Source organism: Rhinatrema bivittatum, chromosome 1 (genome assembly GCF_901001135.1).
Source record: "Rhinatrema bivittatum chromosome 1, aRhiBiv1.1, whole genome shotgun sequence".
Lineage (NCBI taxonomy): Eukaryota > Metazoa > Chordata > Amphibia > Gymnophiona > Rhinatrematidae > Rhinatrema > Rhinatrema bivittatum.
In genome coordinates this window covers 19,307,167-19,329,490 of record NC_042615.1, presented here as the reverse complement: position 1 = coordinate 19,329,490, position 22,324 = coordinate 19,307,167, and the positions used below count along the sequence as shown (strand labels likewise).

Below are 22,324 nucleotides of genomic sequence, written 5' to 3'. Positions count from 1 at the left end.
AATCCTAGCAAAGAAAATAACCTGGTGCGAAGGTGGCGGACCTCACGCATCACCTAGATAGGAATTTAGACAGTGCTGGGGAGGAGCAGGCTGTCATGGTACATGTGGGTACCAATGACATAGGAAAATATGGGAGGGAAGTTCTGGAAGCCAAATTTAGGCTCTTAGGTAGAAAGCTGAAATCCAGAACCTCCAGGGTGGCATTCTCTGAAATTCTCCCTGTTCCACGCGCAGGTCGCCAAAGGCAGGCAGAGCTCCAGAGTCTCAATGCGTGGATGAGACGATGGTGCAAGGAAGAGTGATTCAGTTTTGTAAAGACCTGGGGAACCTTTTCCGAAGGCATGGGCTCCACCTTAACCAAGGTGGAACCAGACTGCTGGTGCTAACCTTTAAAAAGGAGATAGAGCAGCTTTTAAACTAGAACAAAGGGGAAAGCCGACGGTTGCTCAGCAGTGCATAGTTCGGAGAGAGGTATCTTCAAAGGATACTAATCACACATTAGAATTAGGGCATCCCGACAGTGAGGTTCCAATAATAAGAAAACATAAGAACATGCCATACTGGGTCAGACCAAGGGTCCATCAAGCCCAGCATCCTGTTTCCAATAGTGGCCAATTCAGGCCATAAGAACCTGGCAAGTACCCAAAAACTAAGTCTATTCCATGTTACCGTTGCTAGTAATAGCAGTGGCTATTTTCTAAGTCAACTTAATTAATAGCAGGTAATGGACGTCTCCTCCAAGAACTTATCCAATCCATTTTTAAACACCGCTATACTAACTGCACTAACCACATCCTCTGGCAACAATTCCAGAGTTTAATTGTGCGTTGAGTAAAAAAGAACTTTCTCCGATTAGTTTTAAATGTGCCACATGCTAACTTCATGGAGTGCCCCCTAGTCTTTCTATTATCCGAAAGAGTAAATAACCGATTCACATCTACCCGTTCTAGACCTCTCATGGATGTTAAACACCTCTATCATATCCACCCTCAGCCGTCTCTTCTCCAAGCTAAAAAGTCCTAACCTCTTTAGTCTTTCCTCATAGGGGAGCTGTTCCATTCCCCTTATTTTGGTAGCCCTTCTCTGTACCTTCTCCATCGCAATTATATCTTTTTTGAGATGCGGTCTCACCATGGAGCGATACAGAGGCATTATCACATTTTCTATTTTATTCACCATTCTCTTTCTAATAATTCCCAACATTCTGTTTGCTTTTTTGACTGCCGCAGCACACTGAACCGACGATTTCAGTGTTTTATCCACTATGACGCCTAGATCTCTTTCTTGGGTTGTAGCATCTAATATAGAACCTAACATTGTGTAACTATAGCATGGGTTATTTTTCCCTATACGCATCACCTTGCACTTATCCACATTAAATTTCATCTGCCATTTTGATGCCCAATTTTCTAGTCTCAGAAGTTTTTCCTGCAATTTATCACAATCTGCTTGTGATTTAACTACTCTGAACAATTTGTGCAAATCTGATTATCTCACTCGTCGTATTTCTTTCCAGATCATTTATAAATATATTGAAAAGTAAGGGTCCCAATACAGATCCCTGAGGCACTCCACTGCCCACTCCCTTCCACTGAGAAAAATGTCCATTTAATCCTACTCTGTTTCCTGTCTTTTAGCCAGTTTGTAATCCATGAAAGGACATCGCCACCTATTCCATGACTTTTTACTTTTCCTAGAAGCCTCTCATGACGAACTTTGTCAAACGCCTTCTGAAAATCCAAGTATACTACATCTACCGGTTCACCTTTATCTACATGTTTATTAACTCCTTCAAAAAAGTGAAGCAGATTTGTGAGGCAAGACTTGCCTTGGGTAAAGCCATGCTGACTTTGCTCCATTAAACCATATCTTTCTATATGTTCTGTGATTTTGATGTTTAGCACACTTTCCACTATTTTTCCTGGTACTGAAGTCAGGCTAACCGGTCTGTAGTTTCCCGGATCGTCCCTGGAGCCCTTTTTAAATATTGGAGTTACATTAGTTTTCCTCCAGTCTTCAGGTACAATTAATGATTTTAATAATAGTTTACAAATTTTTAGTAATAGGTCTGAAATTTCATTTTTGAGTTCCTTCAGAACTCTGAGGTGTATACCATCTGGCCCAGGTGATTTACTACTCAGTTTGTCAATCAGGCCTACCACATCTTCTAGGTTCACCATGATTTGGTTCAGTCCACATGAATCATTACCCATGAAAACCTTCTCCGGTACAGGTACCTCCCCAACATCCTCTTAGGGAAACACTGAAGCAAAGAAATCATTTAATCTTTCCGCAATGGCCTTATCTTCTCTAAATGCCCCTTTAACCCCTCAATCATCTAACGATCCAACCGACTCCCTCAGAGGCTTTCTGCTTCGGATATATTTAAAAACGTTTTTACTGTGAGTTTTTGCCTCTATGGCCAACTTCTTTTCAAATTCTCTCTTAGCTTTTCTTATCAATGTCTTACACTTTGAAATGTTTGAATGCTAATGCCAGAAGTCTAAGAAGTAAGATGGGAGAATTAGAATCTATAGCAGTGAATGACAGATTTAATTGGCATCTCAGAGACATGGTGGAAGGAGGATAACCAATGGGTCAGTGCTATATCGGGGTACAGCAGAGTTACTTACCTGTAACAGGTGTTCTCACAGGTTAGCAGGATGTTAGTACTCACATATGGGTGACATCATATGGATGGAGCCCAATCACGGAACATGTTTGTCAAAGTTTCTAAAACTTTGACAGGCACCTACTGGACATGCCCAGCATGGCACTAACCCTGCATCCAGCAGGGGTCCCCCTTCAGTCTCGTGTATAGCAAGAAGTACATGTGAAAAATAAAATAAATCGCAAGCGAACCCAACTCCGCGGGGTAGCAGGCGGGTTTCGTGAGGACTAACATCCTGCTGTCCTGTGAGAAAACCTGTTACAGGTAAACAACTCTGCTTTCTCACAGCACAAGCAGGATGGTAGTCCTCACATATGGGTGAGTAGCGAGCTGAGGATGCCCGAGCAATGCACCAAATGCACCTGAAGACGTGCAACAGGTACAACAATAGGGGTGATTTAGGTAGGAGGGCATCCTGAAAACCCTGAACGGCTCGCTGGTAAGATGTTGGGTAGTTAAGCTGAGAATAAGTTGCGTAGAACAGACTGGCCAAAATAGAATCTTGCCTGCCAGCCTTATCTAAGCAATAATGGGCTGCGAAGGTATGGAGCGAGCTCCAGGTCGCAGCCTTACAAATATCAATAAGTGGCACCGAACGAAGGTGTGCCACTGAGGTTGCTACGGCCCTAACAGAGTGTGCTTTCACATGGTGTTGTAAGCAGAATGCCTGCTTGCTGGTAGCAAAAGGAGATATAGTCTGCCAATCAGGAGGAAAGGTCTGTTTTCCCACTGGATTTCCCAATTTGATGATATCGAAAGAAACAAATAATTGAGTGGACTTCCTATGGGCTGACGTGCGTGCTAGATAAAAGGCTAGGGCACGTTTGCAGTCCAGGGAATGTACAGCCTTTTTCTCCTGGGTTTGAATGGGGCCTTGGAAAAAAAGTAGGTAAGATGATGGATTGATTAAGATGAAAATCCGACACCACCTTTGGTAAAAACCTAGGGTGTGTACAGAAGACCACTCTGTCATGCAGAATTTTAGTGAAAGGCGGGTAAGATAACTAATGGCTGTAATTCACTAACTCTGCGAGCAGATGTGATAGCGAGAAGAAAAATCACTTTCCAAGTAAGATAGCGGAGATCGCAGGAGTGAAGAGGCTTGAACGGAGGTTGCATGAGCCGTGCTAAGACCACGTTAAGGTCCCAAGCAGGGGCCGGAGAACGCAATGGAGGTTTCAGGTGGAGTAAACCTCTCATGAAGCATGTGTCTAAGGGTTGTGTCGAAATCAAGACATCTCCCACGCCGTTGTGGAAAGCGGCTACCGCACTAACATACACTCTTTTAGAGGAAATTTTCAGGCCTGATTCTAACAGAATCCAGAGATAGTCCAGAAACTTTGCGGTGGAACAAGTCAAGGAGTCTAAGGACATGGGCGTGCACCAGACCGTAAACCTTTTCCACTTAGAATGATAACAGCATCTCTTGGAAGGCTTTCGGGAAGCTACCAGGACTCGGGATACAGACTCTGAAAGGTTAAGGAGCTGAAGTATTAACCTTTCAACATCCAGGCTGTCAGCAACAGGACCTGGAGATTGGGGTGGCGCAGGCACCCGTTGTTCTGAGTTATCAGAAGCGGATCCTTCCTTAGAAGGATGTGCCGGCGAACTGATAGGACCCCGAGGATTAGGAACCAGACTTGGCATGGCCAGTGAGGGTCTATCAGAATCATTAAGCCCTTGTCCCTTCGTAACTTCACGAGAGTCTTCGATATGAGTGGAAGTGGAGGAGACCGCTGGACCATGAGAGGGCGAAAACGTCCCTCGGCTGTGAGTGGCGGCTGCAAGTGAGGGAGCAGAAGTTCTCTACTTTGAGGTTGTGGATGGACGCAAAGAGGTCTACGTGTGGATACCCCCAATGTTGGAAGATTGTGTCCGCTACCGTAGGGTTGAGAGACCATTCATGCGGATGGAATGTTCAACTCAACTGGTCCGCTAGAACATTTTGTCCACGTCCGCCAAGTAGGTTGCTCTGAGGTACATTGAATGGGAAAGAGCCCATGCCCATATTTGTGCAGCTTCCTGACAGAGAAGGTAGGAGCCCGTTCCCCCTTGCTTGTTGATGTACCACATCACTACCTGGTTGTCGGTTTGAATCATCCATTGTACCTGAAGACTGGAGGATAGCAAATGTAACCCCAATATTTAAAAAGGGCTCCAGGGGCGATCCGGGAAACTACAGACCGGTTAGCCTGACTTCAGTGCCAGGAAAAATTGTGGAAAGTGTTCTAAACATCAAAATCACAGAACATATAGAAAGACATGGTTTAATGGAACAAAGTCAGCATGGCTTTACCCAGGGCAAGTCTTGCCACACAAATCTGCTTCACTTTTTTGAAAGGGTTAATAAACATGTAGATAAAGGTGAACCGGTAGATGTAGTGTATTTGGATTTTCAGAAGGCATTTGACAACGTTCCTCATGAGAGGCTTCTAGGAAAAGTAAAAAGTCATGGGATAGGTGATGATGTCCTTTCGTGGATTACAAACTGGCTAAAAGGAAACAGAGAGTAGGATTAAATGGACAATTTTCTCAGTGGAAGGGAGTGGGCAGTGGAGTGCCTCAGGGATCTGTACTCGGACCCGTGCTTTTGAATTTATATATAAATGATCTGGAAAGGAATACGATGAGTGAGGTAATCAAATTTGCAGATGATACAAATTATTCAGAGTAGTTAAATCACAAGCAGATTGTGATAAATTGCAGGAAGACCTTGTGAGACTGGAAAATTGGGCATCCAAATGGCAGAAGAAATTTAATGTGGATAAGTGCAAGGTGATGCTTATAATGAAAAATATCCCATGCTATAGCTATACAATGTTAGGTGCCATATTAGGAGCTACCACCCAAGAAAGAGCTCTAGGCGTCATAGTGGATAACACATTGAAATCGCTGGTTCAGTGTGCTGCGGAAGTCAAAAAAGCAACAGAATTTTGGGAATTATTATTGGGAATAAAACGGAAAATGTCATAATGCATCTTTATCGCTCCATGGTGAGACCACACCTTGAATACTGTGTACAATTCTGGTCGCCGCATCTCAAAAAAGATATAGTTGCAATGGAGAAGGTACAGAGAAGGGTGACCAAAATGATAAAGGGGATGGACCATCTCCCCTATGAGGAAAGACTAAAGAGGTTAGGACTGTTCAGCTTGGAGAAGAGACAGCTGAGGGGGGGATATGATAGAGGTGTTTAAAATCATGAGAGGTCTAGAACGGGTAAATGTAAATCAGGTATTTACTCTTTTGGATAATAGAAGAACTAGGGGGCACTCCATGAAGTTAGCATGTGGCACATTTAAACTAATCTGAGAAAGTTCTTTTTCACTCAATGCACAATTAAACTATGGAATTTGTTGCCAGGGGATGTGGTTAGTGCAGTTAGTGTAGCTGGGTTTAAAAAAGGATTGCTATTAATTAAGTTGACTTATAAAATAGCCACTGCTTTTACTAGCAACAGTAACATGGGAGAGACTTAGTTTTTGGGTACTTGCCAGGTTCTTTTGGCCTGGATTGGCCACTGTTGGAAACAGGATGCTGGGCTTGATGGACCCTTGGTCTGACCTAGTATGTCATGTTCTTAGTGTACCATGGCCTTTGAGCCCAATCCAAAGCCACTAAAAGCATGGTGTTGGCTTGACTTGCAATCTTCTGTTGCAGCCCGCCTATCAAAGGCCAAGGTGAGAGCGCATACAGTAGGGCGCCATGTGGCCAGTTCTGAATGGGTGCATCTATACCCATTGCTTTTGGGTCCTGCCTGCGTCTGAAGAGGTGTGGAACTTTCACGTTGCTGAAGTTCGCCAACAGGTCTAGATCCGGTAGGCTCCAGCAGTCCATCAGGAGCTGAAAGGCCTCATCCGCCAGCTCCCATTCTCCTGGGTCAAATCTTCTCCTGCTAAGGAAATCTGCTCTGATATTGTCCTTTCCGGCAATGTGAGAGGTAGATATGCTTAGGAGATGCTGCTCCACCTATACCATGAGGACATCTATTTCCTCAGACACCTGTCATCTCTTGGTTCCACCCTGATAATTGACGTAAGCCACCGTTGTTGCATTGTCTGACATTATCCTGATTACCTGAGCCTCTAGTCGCTCGGTGAACTGCAGGCACGCCAACCGAACCACTTGTACCTCCAATCTGTTGAGGTTCCACTGCCGCTCCACTGCATTCCAATACTTTGCACCACACCAATAAGCCCCACAGCCCTGGAGGCTTGCATCTGTCGTGAGTACCATCCAATCCGGCATCATCAGGGAAATTCCCTTCCTGAGATGGTCTGCATGTAACCATCAGTCCAACTGGGATTTCACCTCTAATGGAAGGAGCAGCCTCACCACATGGTTCTGTGACTGCAGACTCTATCGGGAGAGTAGGGCACGCTGAAGAGGGTGCATATGTATTCTTACCCACTGAACCACTTCCAATGTGGCAGCCATCAACCCCAGGACCTGTAGATAAGACCACACAGTCGGACGAACAGAGTTCCGCAGGGATCGGACTTTGCAGCATCACGAGTGGTCCCGAGCCTCCGGCAGAAACATTCTGTCTTGGTTGAATCAAACTCCAAGTTACTCAAGGGTCTGAGACAGCTGCAAATTACTCTTGGCAAGATTCACCACCCAGCCTAGTTCTTGTAGCAAGGAAACCACCCTGCGGGAAATGCAAAGACTCTCTTCCATGGTCTTGTCTTGAATCAACCAGCCATCCAGACAGGGGTGAACTACAATACCCTCCTTGCAAAGGGCCACTGCCTACTACCTACCATGACCTTGGAAAAGGTCCTGGGCACCTGGCTAGTGTGAAAGGCAAGGCCTGAAACTGGCAATGACGACCCAGGATGACAAATCAGAGGAACAGTTAATGTCCCTGCTGGATAGAAATATGCAGATACGCCTCCATCAGATGCAGAAATATGAGGCACTCCCATGCTTGAACCATCATTATGACAGAGCACACCATTTCCATCCTGAAACGCGTGACTTGTAGATGTCCGCTGATGCCCTTGAGATCCAGGGCACGAGCCTTCCTTCTTGGGCACAACAAAATAAATGGAATATCGGCCCATATTTCACTGGGATTCAGGAATGGGAATTGCCGCTTTCAGAATCAGCCATTGTAATAGTGCTTCCACTTCTACAATCTTCTGAGGGAGTTATATGTAGAGACCATGAAGGCATCTGGAGGAACGCGAAGAAATTCTAGAACATAGTCGTTCTGAACCATTTCAAGGACCCATTGATTTGTAGCAATCTGGACCCACTTGTGATAAAACCGGGATAAATAACCACCTCTCTCTCGTATCATCAGGTGAGCCCTCAAACCTTCATTGGGAAGACCAAGGGGCTCTACCTCTGGAGCCCATATCCTTTCAAGGACCCCAGGGGCGAAAGGACAGATCTATAGAAGGGATGGATTTCTGGGAAGAATCTCCCCTATAAGGCCTGAAACGCTGGTAGTCTCGAGAGCGACCACTGGCCTGAGAAGTCTGGGAAACTGGCTTCTTATCCTTCGGTAAACACAGGACCTGCGTCTCTCTCCATTTACTTGCCATTTTTTCCAATTATCTGCCAAACAAAAGCCAGCCTTTGGAAGGCAGCTTAGTAAGATTGGACTTCGAAATAGTATCTGTGGACCAAATGCGCAACCACAGCTGTCGCCTGGCCACAATAGCTTTAGTGGTTCCTCTGGCGGCTGTGCGTACCAAATCACAGCCCGCATCAGCCAAGAAGGCTGCCCCTGGTTCTACCATAGGCCCTAAATCGGAATCAACGCCACCAGACTCTTGACAAAGCTGCAAGGTAGCCGAGCTTCCAAGGTGCAATAAGAAGCAATTTGCAAGTTCACTGTCACTGTCTCAATGGCTTGCTTCAGAATAGCCTCAATCCTCCTATCCCGAGCATCCTTCTGAGCCGCACCTCCCTCTGGTGGTACATTTTATGACAGAACATACAAAGGCAATCAGCTTAGGGAAACAATTGCTCTCTGGCCTGTGGTTCAAAGGGATATAAACTTGCTAAGACGTGACCTTTAAAAGACGCCTTTGGCGCACTCCAATCCAGATCAACTAACTCCTGGATTACATCCAAAAGAGGAAAGAAACAAACAGCCTTGTGCAGGGTGTCCAAAACAGGATCCTCCTTCTGCATTCCCAAGGAGTCAGGCCCAGTTATTCCTAGGTTCTTCAGGGTCTGAGATATCAGACTCGGCAACTCATCTATCTGAAAGTAACATAGAAGAGTTGTATATGGCTCCAAATCTGGGGTACTATCCTCTTCCTCACCAGGAGAGCCCCTACCCTCATTATTGGTATCATCCTGATCCACCTGCATTCGAGATCTGTTAGACCATACTGCACTATGGCACTTGATCATGGAGACAGGCAGAGGAGCACTCAGAGTGCCTGGACCTATCTTAGTAGGAACTGCCACTTCAGCAGACTGGCCCTGTAAAAATGTCTGCAATTCCCGGTATAATTTATTTATTTTATTTATTTGTTTTTATATACCGGTGTTCGATTTACATATCACATCGGTTTACATATAACTTGAAGGTGCAGGAAGCAAGGCATTTCCTTTTGTCAGGTACAAAGAATGATTAGAGAAATGTAACATGATGGAATAACAGTAACATGAGTAAAAAAAAACCAGTGTTAACAATGGCAATAATCAGTATTAATAAAAGGAATAAACAGCATAAATAATAGCAATAACAATAAATAACATTAGATATATGGTGTATCGAAGGCAGTAACAAGGGAATTATGTTGAATAGATCGTGACGGAGTGGAGGATATGTATTAGGGGGAGCATAATGGCTATTGAATGGAAGGATGAATATTCATTGTTGTGGTGGTTGTAGGTGGTGTTTACCCTGACTGCAAGGTTAGGGCATGGTTTGGGGTTGGTTCGTGTGTGTTGTTGGGAAAGCTTTGCGGAATAGCTATGTTTTAAGATTTTTCTTGAACGATTTGGTGGATGGATCTGTTCTTAGTTCTGTGGGGAGTTTGTTCCATAGGGTGGGGGCCGGCAACTGCAAGTGTTCGTTCCCTTGTTGATATCCATTGAGTGGCTTTTGGGGGCGGTGTTTGTAGAAGGCCAGAGTTTGAGGAGCGGAGATTTCGTGTGGGAGTATGGAGAAGAAGGGGGGTGGACAGCCAGTTGGTTTTGTCATTGTGGAGGATTTTGTGAATGATGGTTAGAGTCTTGTACTGTATTCTCTGAGGGATGGGTAGCCAGTGTAGGTCTTTGAGGATGGGTGTGATGTGGTCTGATCTTCTGCTGTTTGTGAGTGCTCTGGCCGCAGCGATTTGGAGTAGTTGAATGGGTTTGAGGGTGGAGGCTGGGAGACCTAGTAGCAAGGCATTATAGTAGTCGAGTTTAGAAAAGAGAAGAGCCTGTAGAACTGTTTGAAAGTCTTATGGGTATAGCAGTTGCTTGAGTTTTCTTAGGATTTGGAGTTTGTGGAAACCGTCTTAGTAGGTTGTTGATGTGTTTCTTGAAGTTTAATTGGTTGTTGAGCATGATGCCACGGTTTTTAACTGTAGAGTGTTTGGTTTATAAGAGGTTGTGTGGAGGGGTTGCTGGATATGTATAGAATTCAGTTTTAGTGTGACAGAGTGAGGGATAGATGTGAGAGTAGGTGTTTTATTGATGATAGGTGAGAGTTCCATCACTCTAGGGTGTGTTCGATGGAGTCTGATTGGGAGTAGGATTTGCACATCATCAGCATATACGTAGTGTAACAGTCCTGTATCGTTAAGGAGTTTGCACAGTGGGGTCATGTAAATGTTGAACAACGTGGAGGATGTACTCCGTGAGGGAGGGGGATTTGCTTGGATTCGGTGTCGTTGAATTTGACCTTGTATGACCTGTTGGAGAGGTAGGATTTAAACCAGCTGGAGGGTTGTGTCTTGAAGTCCGATTTCCTTTAGTCTGTGTATTAACGTTTTGTGATTGACTGTATCAAATGCAGCTGATATGTCAAGGAGGATGAGTAAATAGGAGGTGTTACTGTCCAGTCCTCTGAGGATTGTGTCTGAGAGGAAGAGAAGTAGTGTTTCAGTGCTGAGGGAAGTTCTGAAACTGTGTTGGGCGGGGAAGAGAATATTGTGGGAGTCCAGGTGTTCGAGTTGATGATTTACAATTTTTTCAAGGATCTTGGCTATGAAGGGTAGATTCGATATTGGTCTGAAGTTTGCTAGATCAGTTTCATCAAGATGAGGTTTTTTTGAGTATAGGTTTGATGATGGCGCATTTTAGGTTATCGGGGAAGATGGATTCATCTGTCTATCCTAAAGAAAAGGAAATTATCAGGTAAGTAGTAATTTCTCATTGCTTAGTGTCTAGACAGATGAATCCAGAACCAGTGGAATGTACCCAAGCTACTCCTGAATAGGGTGGGCAGCTGCCCACGGTCCAGTCAAAACCTCCATATGCAAAGGCTGCATCCTCCTGGCCTCCACATCCAGATAACTGGAAAAGGTGATTAAGGAAAAACACGACACAGCTTGGCAAATGTCGTCGGGAAATAATCTAACCCTACCTATGACACTGCCTGAGCCCTAGTGGAAAGAGCCCTGACTAGGCAACGACTGCTCAGTATCCACATGTGCGGCCATGACTACCTCCTTAATCCAAGTAGCTACTGTAGCCCATGAAAAAGCAAGTTTGCTTACCATAAACGGTGTTTATCGTAGATAGCAGTATGAATTAGCCATGCTGTCTGGGAGCACCCCCTGGCAGCTCGAGATGGGAACTTCTCCAATTACGTGCAGAGCTTTTGTTCCTGCACGGTGCCTTATCGCACGACTGCCCTCTCTGCCACAGTTGATCTCAAAACGCAGAAAGAATGCATTGCCAGAAGAAGAGCAGGACCGGAAAGGATAAAGACTGTCCAGGGAGAAGGGTGGGAACGCATGGCTAATTCATTCTATCTACAGAAAACACCATTTACGGTAAGCAAACTTGCTTTTTTCCGCATACATAAGCTGGCTGAATTAGCCTTGCTGTCTGGGAGTCCCCAGCCCCAAAGTTACGAAGCATGGCAGTAAGCGCAGACCTGAAAGAACGAACACTGAGTGTTCTGGTCTACGTAGAGCTGGCCACACAGAGGATCCCCAACATGACATAGTATTTCTCGTCCCATTACCGCAAGGGCGAGTCTGCAAGGTTACTTTGTAATGGTGGAGCATAGTGCACCGAAGCCTGTAGTTCACCTATTTGCTGTGCTGATGTTATTGCCACTAGGAACAGCACTTTCCATATGAGGTATTTCAACGCGGATGTCCGCATAGATTCAAACGGAGGGAGCATCAAGGTTTCTAAGACTATATTTAGGTCCCAAGGCATGGCAGGTTGCAGTCTTGGGGGACATAGTCGCAAGGCTCCCCCCTCATGAAGCGAGATATCAAAGGGTGTGTAGAGATGGGGCACCTTGCGTCAGCGGGTGGTATGCTGCTATAGCACTGAGATGTACACGGATGGAGGAAACTGCAAGACCAGATTTGAAGAGCAAGTGCAGGTAATGGAGCAGTTGCTCTGGCGAAAATTGGAAAGGATCAAGAGTCACCGATGAGGACCAGCGGCGATGCCTGTGACACTTGGCCACATAGTTTTTCCTTCTGGAGTGAGTGTCACCTTCTCCAATGCATTTATATCTTTTGAGATGCAGCAACCAGAATTGAATAAAAAGTGCGGTCTCACCATGGAGCTATACAGAAACATTATGACATTCTATGTTTTATTCACCATTCCCTTCCTAATATTTCCTAACATTGTTTGCTTTATTCTACATTTGTCTCCAACAGTTAACGGACACTTGTGGGTATATTTTGTGTAACCTCTGAGGTTTTAATATATCATCTGAATAAGATCTTGTATCCATTTTCTAAAATTGTTTATGCAGTGCTGTAGACTATTTAAAATAGTTCTACTTGGCTAAAACTGTCTAGGGCTTTCTTCATTGCATATAGGACCCTTAGGATTTTTTTTCTTGTAATGCCTTACAACCAAGATGCCAGATAAAGTTAATGACAGGCCAAGGTATAAATAGTCTAGGGGTGTATGCTATTCTTGGTGATTTAGACAAAATGTTGAGATTACTTACCTGATAATCTCGTTTTCCTTAGTGTAGACAGATGGACTCAGAACAAGTGGGTATCGTGTGCTCGTGCTAGCAGTTGGAGACGGATCTGACGTCAGCACGGGTACATATACCCCCACAGGAAGTGAAGCACTTCCGTAATCTTCCTTGCAAAAGCTGTTATGGATATATGTGTACTGACGATCAATGAAATAGTGAAACAGGATTCCCCTGACCGATTGATAGTAGCTGGAAACCGCCAGCATTCCCAACCGGAAGGCGTCGACACCTGGCAGAGTGGACGCACTCACGTAAGAAGTGATAAGGCTCACCTTGAATCGGTGAAACCAATGTATACTGGCAGCTGGGCGGGATGCTGAGTCCATCTGTCTACACTAACGAAAACGAGATTATCAGGTAAGTAATCTCAACATTTCCTGTCGTGTAGCCAGATGGACTCAGAACAAGTGCGATGTACAAAAGCTTTACTCCCGGACTGGGCGGGAAGCTGCGTGAGGACTGTGTAAGACTGCCCTCGCAAATGCGGTGTCTTCCCTGGCCTGGACATCCAGACGGTAAAACCTGGAGAAGGTATGGAGGGAGGACCACGTCGTCGCTTTACATATTTCTGCAGGCGACAGAATCCTAGATTCAGCCCAAGATGCTGCTTGGGCTCTGGTAGAATGAGCCTTGACTTGTAAAGGCGGTGACTTCCCGGCCTCTACGTAGGCCGCTCTGATAACTTCTTTAATCCAGCGGGCAATGGTGGGCAGAGAGGCCGCTTCTCCTTGTTTCTTCCCGCTGTGAAGGACGAACAGATGGTCAGTCTTTCGTACTGTTTCTGTCATTTCCAGATATCTGGGCAGCAATCTGCCGATGTCGAGATGGCGTAGCAAACGCCCTTCTTCTGATTTCTTCAGACCCGCCGTGGTTGGCAAGGATATGGTCTGGTTGAGGTGAAATTGTGAGACTACCCTTAGGCAAGAAGGATGGGAACCGTGCGAAGATGGATAGCCTCTGGAGTGATTCTAAGAAAGGGATCACGGCAGGACAACGCTTGTAGTTCCGAAATGCGGCGTGCGGAACACACAGCCAGCAAGAACACCATCTTCAAAGTTAGAGAACGGAGAGATAGGTCCCGAAGGGGTCTGAAGGTGGATCCCGTGAGGAAATCCAAAACTATGTTGAGGTTCCACAAAGGTACTGGCCACTTCAGTGGCGGACGAATGTGCTTGACTCCTTTCAGGAAGCAAGAAACATCTGGGTGCGTGGCAATAGTCTTGCCATCCCTCCGGGGACAGTAGCAAGACAGCGCAGCCACCTGAACCTTGATGGAGCTTAGGGAGAGACCCTTCTGAAGCCCATCCTGCAGGAAATCCAGAACAATAGGGATAGTAGTCGCATGTGGATTGGTGCCATGAGTGTCGCACCATAAGAACATAAGAAATTGCCTTGCTGGGACAGACCAAGGGTCCATCAAGCCCAGCATCCTGTTTCCAACAGAGGCCAAAAACCAGGCCACAAGAACCTGGTAATTACCCAAACACTAAGAAGAACCCATGCTACTGATGCAATTAATAGCAGTGGCTATTCCCTAAGTATAATTCCCTAAGTATAATTCTCCTCCAAGAACTTATCCAAACCTTTTTTGAACCCAGCTACACTAACTGCACTAACTACCTTCTCTGGCAACAAATTCCAGAGCTTTATTGTGCATTGAGTGAAAAAGAATTTTCTCCGATTAGTCTTAAATGTGTTACTTGCTAACTTAATGGAATGCCCCCTAGTCCTTCTATTATTCGAAAGTGTAAATAACCGAGTCACCAAGCTTCAAACACTCTCCAAATCCTGACGTAGGTGAGGGATGTGGAAAACCTGCGAGCTCGGAGAAGTGTAACTATCACCGGCTCCGAGTAACCTCTTTTCTTCAGTCTAGCCCTCTCAATGGCCAGACCGTAAGAGAGAATTGAGCTGGATCCTCGTGAAGGATGGGACCTTGACGTAGCAGGTCCCTGAGCGGAGGCAGGGGAAGGGGCTCCCCTGCCAGTAGTCTTCTCATGTCCGCGTACCAGGGTCTTCTTGGCCAGTCTGGTGCCACTAGAAGAACTAGGCCTCGGTGCTTCTGAATCTTGTGGATAAGGGTGCCCAGCAGGGGCCACGGAGGAAAAGCGTATAGCAGGGTCCCTGGAGGCCATGGCTGAACCAGGGCATCGATCCCGTGAGAGAACGGGTCTCGCTTGCGGCTGAAGTATCTGGGTACTTGAGCATTGGACCTGTCCGCTAGTAAGTCCATGTCTGGAATCCCCCAGTGATCCACAATCTGGAAGGCTGTGGGCGACAGCTGCCATTCCCCTGGATTTAGGCTTTCTCTGCTGAGGAAGTCTGCCGTGGTGTTGTCCTTCTCGGCAATGTGGACGGCGGAGATGTCCTGAAGATTCGCCTCTGCCCAAGCCATCAGCGGGGCTATCTCTAGGGACACTTGTCGGCTTCTGGTTCCGCCCTGGCGGTTGATGTATGCCACCATGGTGGCGTTGTCGGACATCACTCTGACTGCCCGGTTCCGCAGTCTGTGAGAAAATTGCAGGCAGGCTAACCGGACTGCCCGTGCCTCTAGGCGGCTGATGTTCCACCCCGCTTCTTCTCTGTTCCACCGCCCTTGGGCGGTGAGTTCTTCGCAGTGTGCTCCCCATCCGCTCAGGCTGGCATCTGTGGTGAGCAGAATCCACGTGGGGGAGGACATCTTCGACCCCCTGCTGGTGTGGTTGGACTGCAACCACCACCGTAACTGGGTACGCACTCTGGCTGGTAGAGGTAGATGCACGGAGTAGTTCCGGAAGCGGGGACTCCAGCGAGAGAGCAGGGAGCTTTGTAGAGGTCTCATATGGGCCCTTGCCCAGGGTACCACTTCCAGGGTGGATGCCATGAGGCCGAGAACCTGCAGATAATCCCAAGCTATGGGCCGGCTGGCTCCCATCAAGGACCGGAGACGCGTCTGAAGTTTTAACCTTCTCTTGGTGGTGAGACTGACTTTGTCTGCCTGGGTGTCGAACTGGACTCCCAGGTATTCCAGTGATTGGGAAGGCTGTAGGCAACTCTTGTTTAGGTTGACTACCCATCCCAGGCTTTCCAGAAGGACGATCACTCTGTTGGTTGCCCGATGGCTCTCCTCTCGTGATTTCGCCCTGATCAGCCAATCGTCTAGGTAGGGACGGACCAGGATTCCTTCCCGTCTGAGCGCCGCTGCTACCACTACGATCACCTTGGTGAAGGTCCGCGGTGCCATGGCTAGCCCGAAGGGCAAAGCCCGGAATTGGAAGTGGCGTCCCAGAACCTTGAAGCGTAGAAAGCACTGATGTTCCGGATGGATCGGGATATGCAGGTAGGCTTCTGACAAGTCTAAGGCCGTGAGGAATTCTCCTGGCTGTACTGCGGTCTTGACTGAGCGCAGAGTTTCCATGCGAAACCTCGGGACCCGTAAGTATCGATTGACTGACTTGAGGTCCAGTACGGGCCGGAAAGTGCCCTCTTTCTTGGGTACCATGAAATAAATGGAATAATGTCCAGAATCCATTTCTCATGCAGGTACTGGGACTATGGCTTTCAAGGACAGGAGCCTCGCCAGGGTAGCTTCCAATGCTGCCGTCTTGTGGATTGGACACGGAGATTCCACAAACCTGTCCGGAGGGAGATGATGGAAGTCTAGATAATACCCCTCTCGGATAATGGCGAGGACTCACTGGTCTGACGTAATCTCGACCCATCTGGGGTAGAAGAGGGTTAACCTGCCCCCTATGGCTCCGTCCCCCGGATGGATCGGCTGATTCTCATTGGGAAGCACGGCCGGGCCCTGAACCCGAGCCGGCTCCCCTCTTATGCTGCTTGGTCCGAAAGGACTGATTCCTGGCCTGAGGACGGGGTGCCTGGTAGCGATTCCTAAAGGGAGTGAAGCGCTGAGAGCTTCTGCCTCTGGAAGGCCTCGGAAAGGCGCGCTGGTTCCTCTTGAATCTATCTTCCGGCAGGCGAGGTATTGGAGAGGCACCCCATGTGCTGGCCAGTTTATCAAGGTCGCTGCCGAACAGGAGAGAACCCCTAAAGGGCATTCTGCTGAGGCATGTCTTCGAAGGAGCATCGGCTGACCAGTTCCGTATCCAGAGCTGCCTCCTGGCAGCTCTGGATCCGTACAACAGCCCCTTGGCTGTTGTACGGACTAGGTCGGATGCAGCATCCGTGAGGAATGACAGAGCGGACTCCATGTCCGCTGCTGGAGCATTGTTCCTGACCTGTGACAAACAGGAACGCGTCACCACAGTGCAGCAGGTTGCGATTCGCAAAGACAGAGCTGCCACCTCAAATATCTGTTTCAGGATGACGTCTAGTCGCCGGTCGTGAGGTTCCTTGAGGGCCGCCCCCCCCCCCCCTCAACTGGAATGGTAGTGCGCTTGACCACCGCACTAACCAAGGCGTCTACCTGAGGGCACGCCAGCATCTCCTTGATTGCCGGATCCAGTGGGTACATGCCCGTCAGGGCCCGACCCCCTTTGAATGAGGCCGCTGGTGCAGCCCATTCCAGATCTATCAGTTGCTGTGCGGCTTGCAAGAAGGGAAAATGGCGGGCTGTAGGACAAAGACCTTCCAGCAGAGGGTTCTGTGTAGATGGCACCGTAGTGCTGGGGCCTGTAATATCCAACTCCGCCAGGCACTGAGATACTAGGTCGGAAAGACCTTCCTTGGGAAAGAACCGCCTCATGGTTCGATATTGGCTCAATCCCCGAGGGAAGTTCCCCCTCCTCGGAGGGTTCGGATTCGTCCTCTGAAACATCAGGGTCCGCCTGAACCGGACTGCCCGGAGGTGGATGTTCTTGCCCACGATAAGGGCGCGAAGGTCCAGGGACAGGATCCGCTGGAGCAGCAGCAGCAGGGCCTGGACGGGAAGCTGATTGCATCTGTACAAAGGCATGGATCCCCTTAAAGAGATCCACCCAGGAAATGGAAGCGGTCTCAAGTCGTCGGGGTACCAGGTCCCCCGGGATCCCAGGTTGTTCGAGACTGCCCACTAGATCCGGGGTGGCCCTGGGGAACTGTCAGCAAACCTCGGTTGAGACTGGTCCTGGCCCGAGGCTCCCACTGCCTCCTCACATTGGGCACAAAGGGAGTCTGGCTCTTCGCTGTGCGTGGCTCTTCGCTGGCATGCTGAGCAGAGGCCGAGAGCTTTCACGCCGGAATCAGGAGGCGCCGCTGCCAGAGACGCCGGGGCATTCGAATGTTCCATTGTGCGCTGAAGAATATGCGCTCAACAATATGCGGCAGCAATATGCGCTCAATACAATATGCGCTCAATAATAAGCGGCAGCTATATACGCTCACTACAATATGCGCTCAATAATATGCGGTCAGCAATATACGCTTAATACAATATATGCTCAATAATATGCGGTCAGTAATATACGCTAAATCAGCAAATATACGCTCAATACGATACAGGCGCCTATCATGGGCGCTCAATACCTTAACAAGGTCGACAAAATGGCGACCTCCGCGGCGTGCTGCAAAAGGCAACGCCGCCGATCCTCGTACCTCGGAGACCAAAAGTAAGAGATGTACGCCTTACCTGATCCTCGGCGCTTCCCGGCTAGAACCCGGGCGGTCTCCGGCTGCGGGGGGAGAGGGGAAATACCTTCACCGCCGCGCTTGAGGAAATGCACCCGCTGCTTCTAGGTCCATGCTGGGACCGAGGCGCCTCTCAGCCCGACCCAAGCCCTTCTCCCTCGGAGGCCTAAACCTCCGAGGGATCGCGGAAATCACCCCGGGAAACTCAACTGGGGGAGGGACCCGAGGGCATCACCGCAGGAGTGCGGGGCTCGATGTTCCTGTAGAAATTTAGTAAGTAGAAAGTAGAAAATAGAAAGTAGATTGGAAACACGCTCAGCGAGCGTGCAGGCTCTCCAAACTGCTTTGGAGACGGAAATTACTGAAGTGCTTCACTTCCTGTGGGGTATATGTACCCGTGCTGACGTCAGATCCGTCTCCAACTGCTAGCACGAGCACACTATACCCACTTGTTCTGAGTCCATCTGGCTTCACGACAGGAAATTTATAATTTGTGTTGGATATTTTTTTTGTTCAGTTCTGCTGATGTGTGATCCAGGGATACATGATTGACAGAAAATGAAAAAAATGCCTTTTTAAATTTTGTAGATGTAGCATTTCTCTCTCTAGAGAATGTGTATTTCTGTGTGTCTACAGCCACCACTGGAATGGTGGTGGGGGAATGATGAGAATGCTGAGGTCAGGGAAAGACAGCAAGTGCACTCACTGCTGCTAATCCATGGGAATCTGAAGGGGGGGGGTCGCCCTTCTCCCTTCCCCACGCCCCTCAGTCTGTCTACCTTACCCTTTGCCCCTGAGAAGCAGCAATCAGTTGCAGGGGATGTGAACCATTAATGATTTTCACCTAAGGCACCATCTGCCTCAGAGCTGGCCCTGGGTGAACTTATGATTTTTTTTTTTTTACTGGTGATGTGGAAGAGGCCGCTAATAATTATTTGTTTTTATATACCGGTGTTCGATTTACATATCACATCGGTTTACAAATAAATTGAGGGGTGCAGGAAGGAAGTCCTTTCCTTTTGACAGGTACAGTAAATGATTAGAGAAATGTAATAAGATGTTATAGCAGCAACATGGGTAAAAACAGTGCCAATAATGGAAACTATTGGCATCAATGGACGAATAGATAAATAAATAGTGTAACAAAACAGGAATAGATAGCATAAACAGTAATATAATAGCAATAATTAGCATTATAGTAACAGAGTAACAACAATTATCATTAGGTATATTTTGTATCAAAGACAGTAATAGGGGGATTATCTTGAGGGAGCTTGATGGGGAGGAGTGGAGGGTGTCTATTGAGTGGAGGGGTGAATTTATTGGTGTGGTGGTGGGGGGGGAGGGATTGTTCTGAGTGCAGGGTTAGGGTCTAGTTTAGGGTTGATTCGTGTGTGATGTTCGAAAAGCTTGGCAGAATAACCATGTTTTAAGATTTTTCTTGAAAGATTGGGTGGATGGATCTGTTCTTAGTTCCGTGGGGAGTTTGTTCCATAGGGTGGGGCCGGCAAAAGAAAATGTTCGTTCCCTTGTTGATAACCATTGAGTGGCTTTAGGGGGCGGCGTTTGTAGGAGGCCAGAGTTTGATGAGCGAAGATTCCGTGTGGGAGTATGGAGGAGAAGGGAGGTGGGCAGCCACTTGGTTTTGTTGTTGTAGAGGATTTTGTGAATGATGGTTAGGATTTTGTACTGTATTCTCTGAGGGATTTGAAGCCAGTGTAGGTCTTTGAGGATGGGTGTGATGTGGTCTGATCTCTTGCTGTTTGTGAGTGCTCTGGCTGCAGCGTTTTGTAGTAGTTGAATGGGTTTGAGGGTGGAGGCTGGGAGACATAGTAGTAGGGCATTGCAGCAGTCAAGTTAAGAGAAGAGCCTGTAGAACTGTTTGGAAGTCTTGAGGGTATAGCAGTGGCTTGAGCTTTCTTAGGATTTGGAGTTTGTAAAATCTGCCTTTTATGTTGCTCATGTGTTTCTTGAAGTTCAGTTGATTGTCAAGCATGATGCCAAGGTTTTTGACTGTAGAGAGTGTTTGGTTTGTAAGATGTTGTGTGGAGGGGGGTCGGTGGAGGGTGGTAGGGGGGGGTTTGTTGGATATGTATAGGATTTCAGTTTTTGCGTGATTGAGAGTAAGAGATAGTTGTGAAAGTAGGTGTTTTATAGATGAAAGGTGTGTTCCATCGCTCTAGGGGGGTGTGTTCGATGGAGTCTTTGATTGGGAGTAAGATTTGTACATCATCGGCATATACGTAATGCAACAGACCTGCTTCATTGAGGAGTTTGCATAGTGGGGTTATATAGATGTTGAATAAGGTGGAGGGATAGAGAAGAGCCTTGTGGAACTCCGTGGAGGAGGGGGATTTGCTTGGATTCGGTGTCGTTGAATTTGACCTTGAATGACCTTTTGGATACGTAGGATTTAAGCCAGTTGAGCGTTGTGTCTTGTAGTCGATTTCCTGTAGTCTGTGCATTAACGTTTTGTGGTTGACGGTATCAAATGCGGCTGATATGTCGAGGAGGATGAGTAGGTAGGAGGTGTTACAGTCGAGTCCTTTGAGGATTGTGTCTGAGAATGAGAGTAGTAGTGTATCAGTACTGAGGAAGGTTCTGAAGCCATGTTGCGTGGGGAAGAGAATATTGTAAGAGTCCAAGTGTTCAACGAGTTGGCGGTTTACAATTTTCTCAAGGATCTTGGCTATGAAGGGTAGGTTCGATATTGGTCTAAAATTTGCTAGATCAGTTTCATCGAGATGAGGTTTTTTGAGAATCGTTTTGATGATGGCGCATTTTGGGTTTTCGGGGAAGATGCCTTGGTCGAGTGAAAGTTTGATTATGGTTGCTATTGGTTTGGCAATGTGGTTCGGTATTTAAGGACTTTTATAGGAATTGGGTCAATAAGATGAGCTGCAGGATTAATGTTTTGTATGATTGATTCAATTTCAGTTGAAGCAATGTAGTCGAAGTGAGTCCATTTGTTGTTGTTTGTGTGTGGATCTGTTGTGGCCTCTATGTTTGGGTTAGGGTTTTTTGCAAGTAGATTTAGAATTTTGTTATTGAAGAATCGGGCCAGGAAGTTGCTGGTGTTTGTCTGCTTGGCTGTTGAGTGAATTTTGGATTGGTTGAGTGAGGTTGTTGACATATGCAAATAGGGTTCTTGTGTTGTGTTGGTATTTGTGGATTTTGGCAGCATAGTAGTTGCACTTGGCTGTGTCAATATCAGTTTGGTAGATGTATAGCATGGTCTTGTAGCTGTCTTTTAGCTGGGGGGTGGGTTTTCGTCTCCATTTCTTTTCATCTCGTCTTAGGAGTTTGGTCTTCCTCAGTTCAGGGGTATACCATGGTGCTTTCTGTTTGGTGAATGGTTTGATTTCTTTTTTGATGAGTGGGCATTTGATTTTGGCGACTTCAGCATTGACCTTATTGCAAAGGTAATTGAAGGGATCGTTTTAAAGCAATTAACGGATTTCTTAGAGAAGAATGAAATTTTGAGCCCTCATCAATTCGGCTTTCGCCGTGGTCTTAGTACTGGAATTACTCCTGATCTCAATGGTCGACTCTATCAAACGGAGTCTTGATAATGGTCAACAGTTTCTTCTAGTTTCACTTGACATCTCCTCTGCTTTTGATTCCATCGATCATCAAATTTTACTTTTTCGTCTTCGGGAATGTGGTATTTCAGGAACAGTACTTGATTGGTTTGAGAGTTACCTGTCTGAGCATTCTCAAGTCATTCGATTTAATAACTCTTGTTCTTTGTCTCAGCAGGTGAAGGTTGGGGTGCCACAGGGTTCAGCCCTTTCGGCGATGTTGTTTAATATATATCTCGCCCCCATTACCAAATTGCTAGCTACCATCTCAGATGGGTATAAGATCTATGCTGATGACATTCAGTTTTATATAAAAGTTCAGAATTCATGGCAGGACACAGTGAATTCTTTATCCTTGTGTTTGGATACTATTAAGCGATGGTT

General features: G+C 46.9%; 1 protein-coding gene across 4 annotated transcripts in view; it reads right to left on the bottom strand.

Moving 5' to 3' along the window:
* The window catches only part of ABHD18 (abhydrolase domain containing 18), a 238,741-nt gene that overhangs the window by 129,106 nt on the left and 87,311 nt on the right, over positions 1-22,324 (bottom strand). The window lies entirely within an intron of this gene.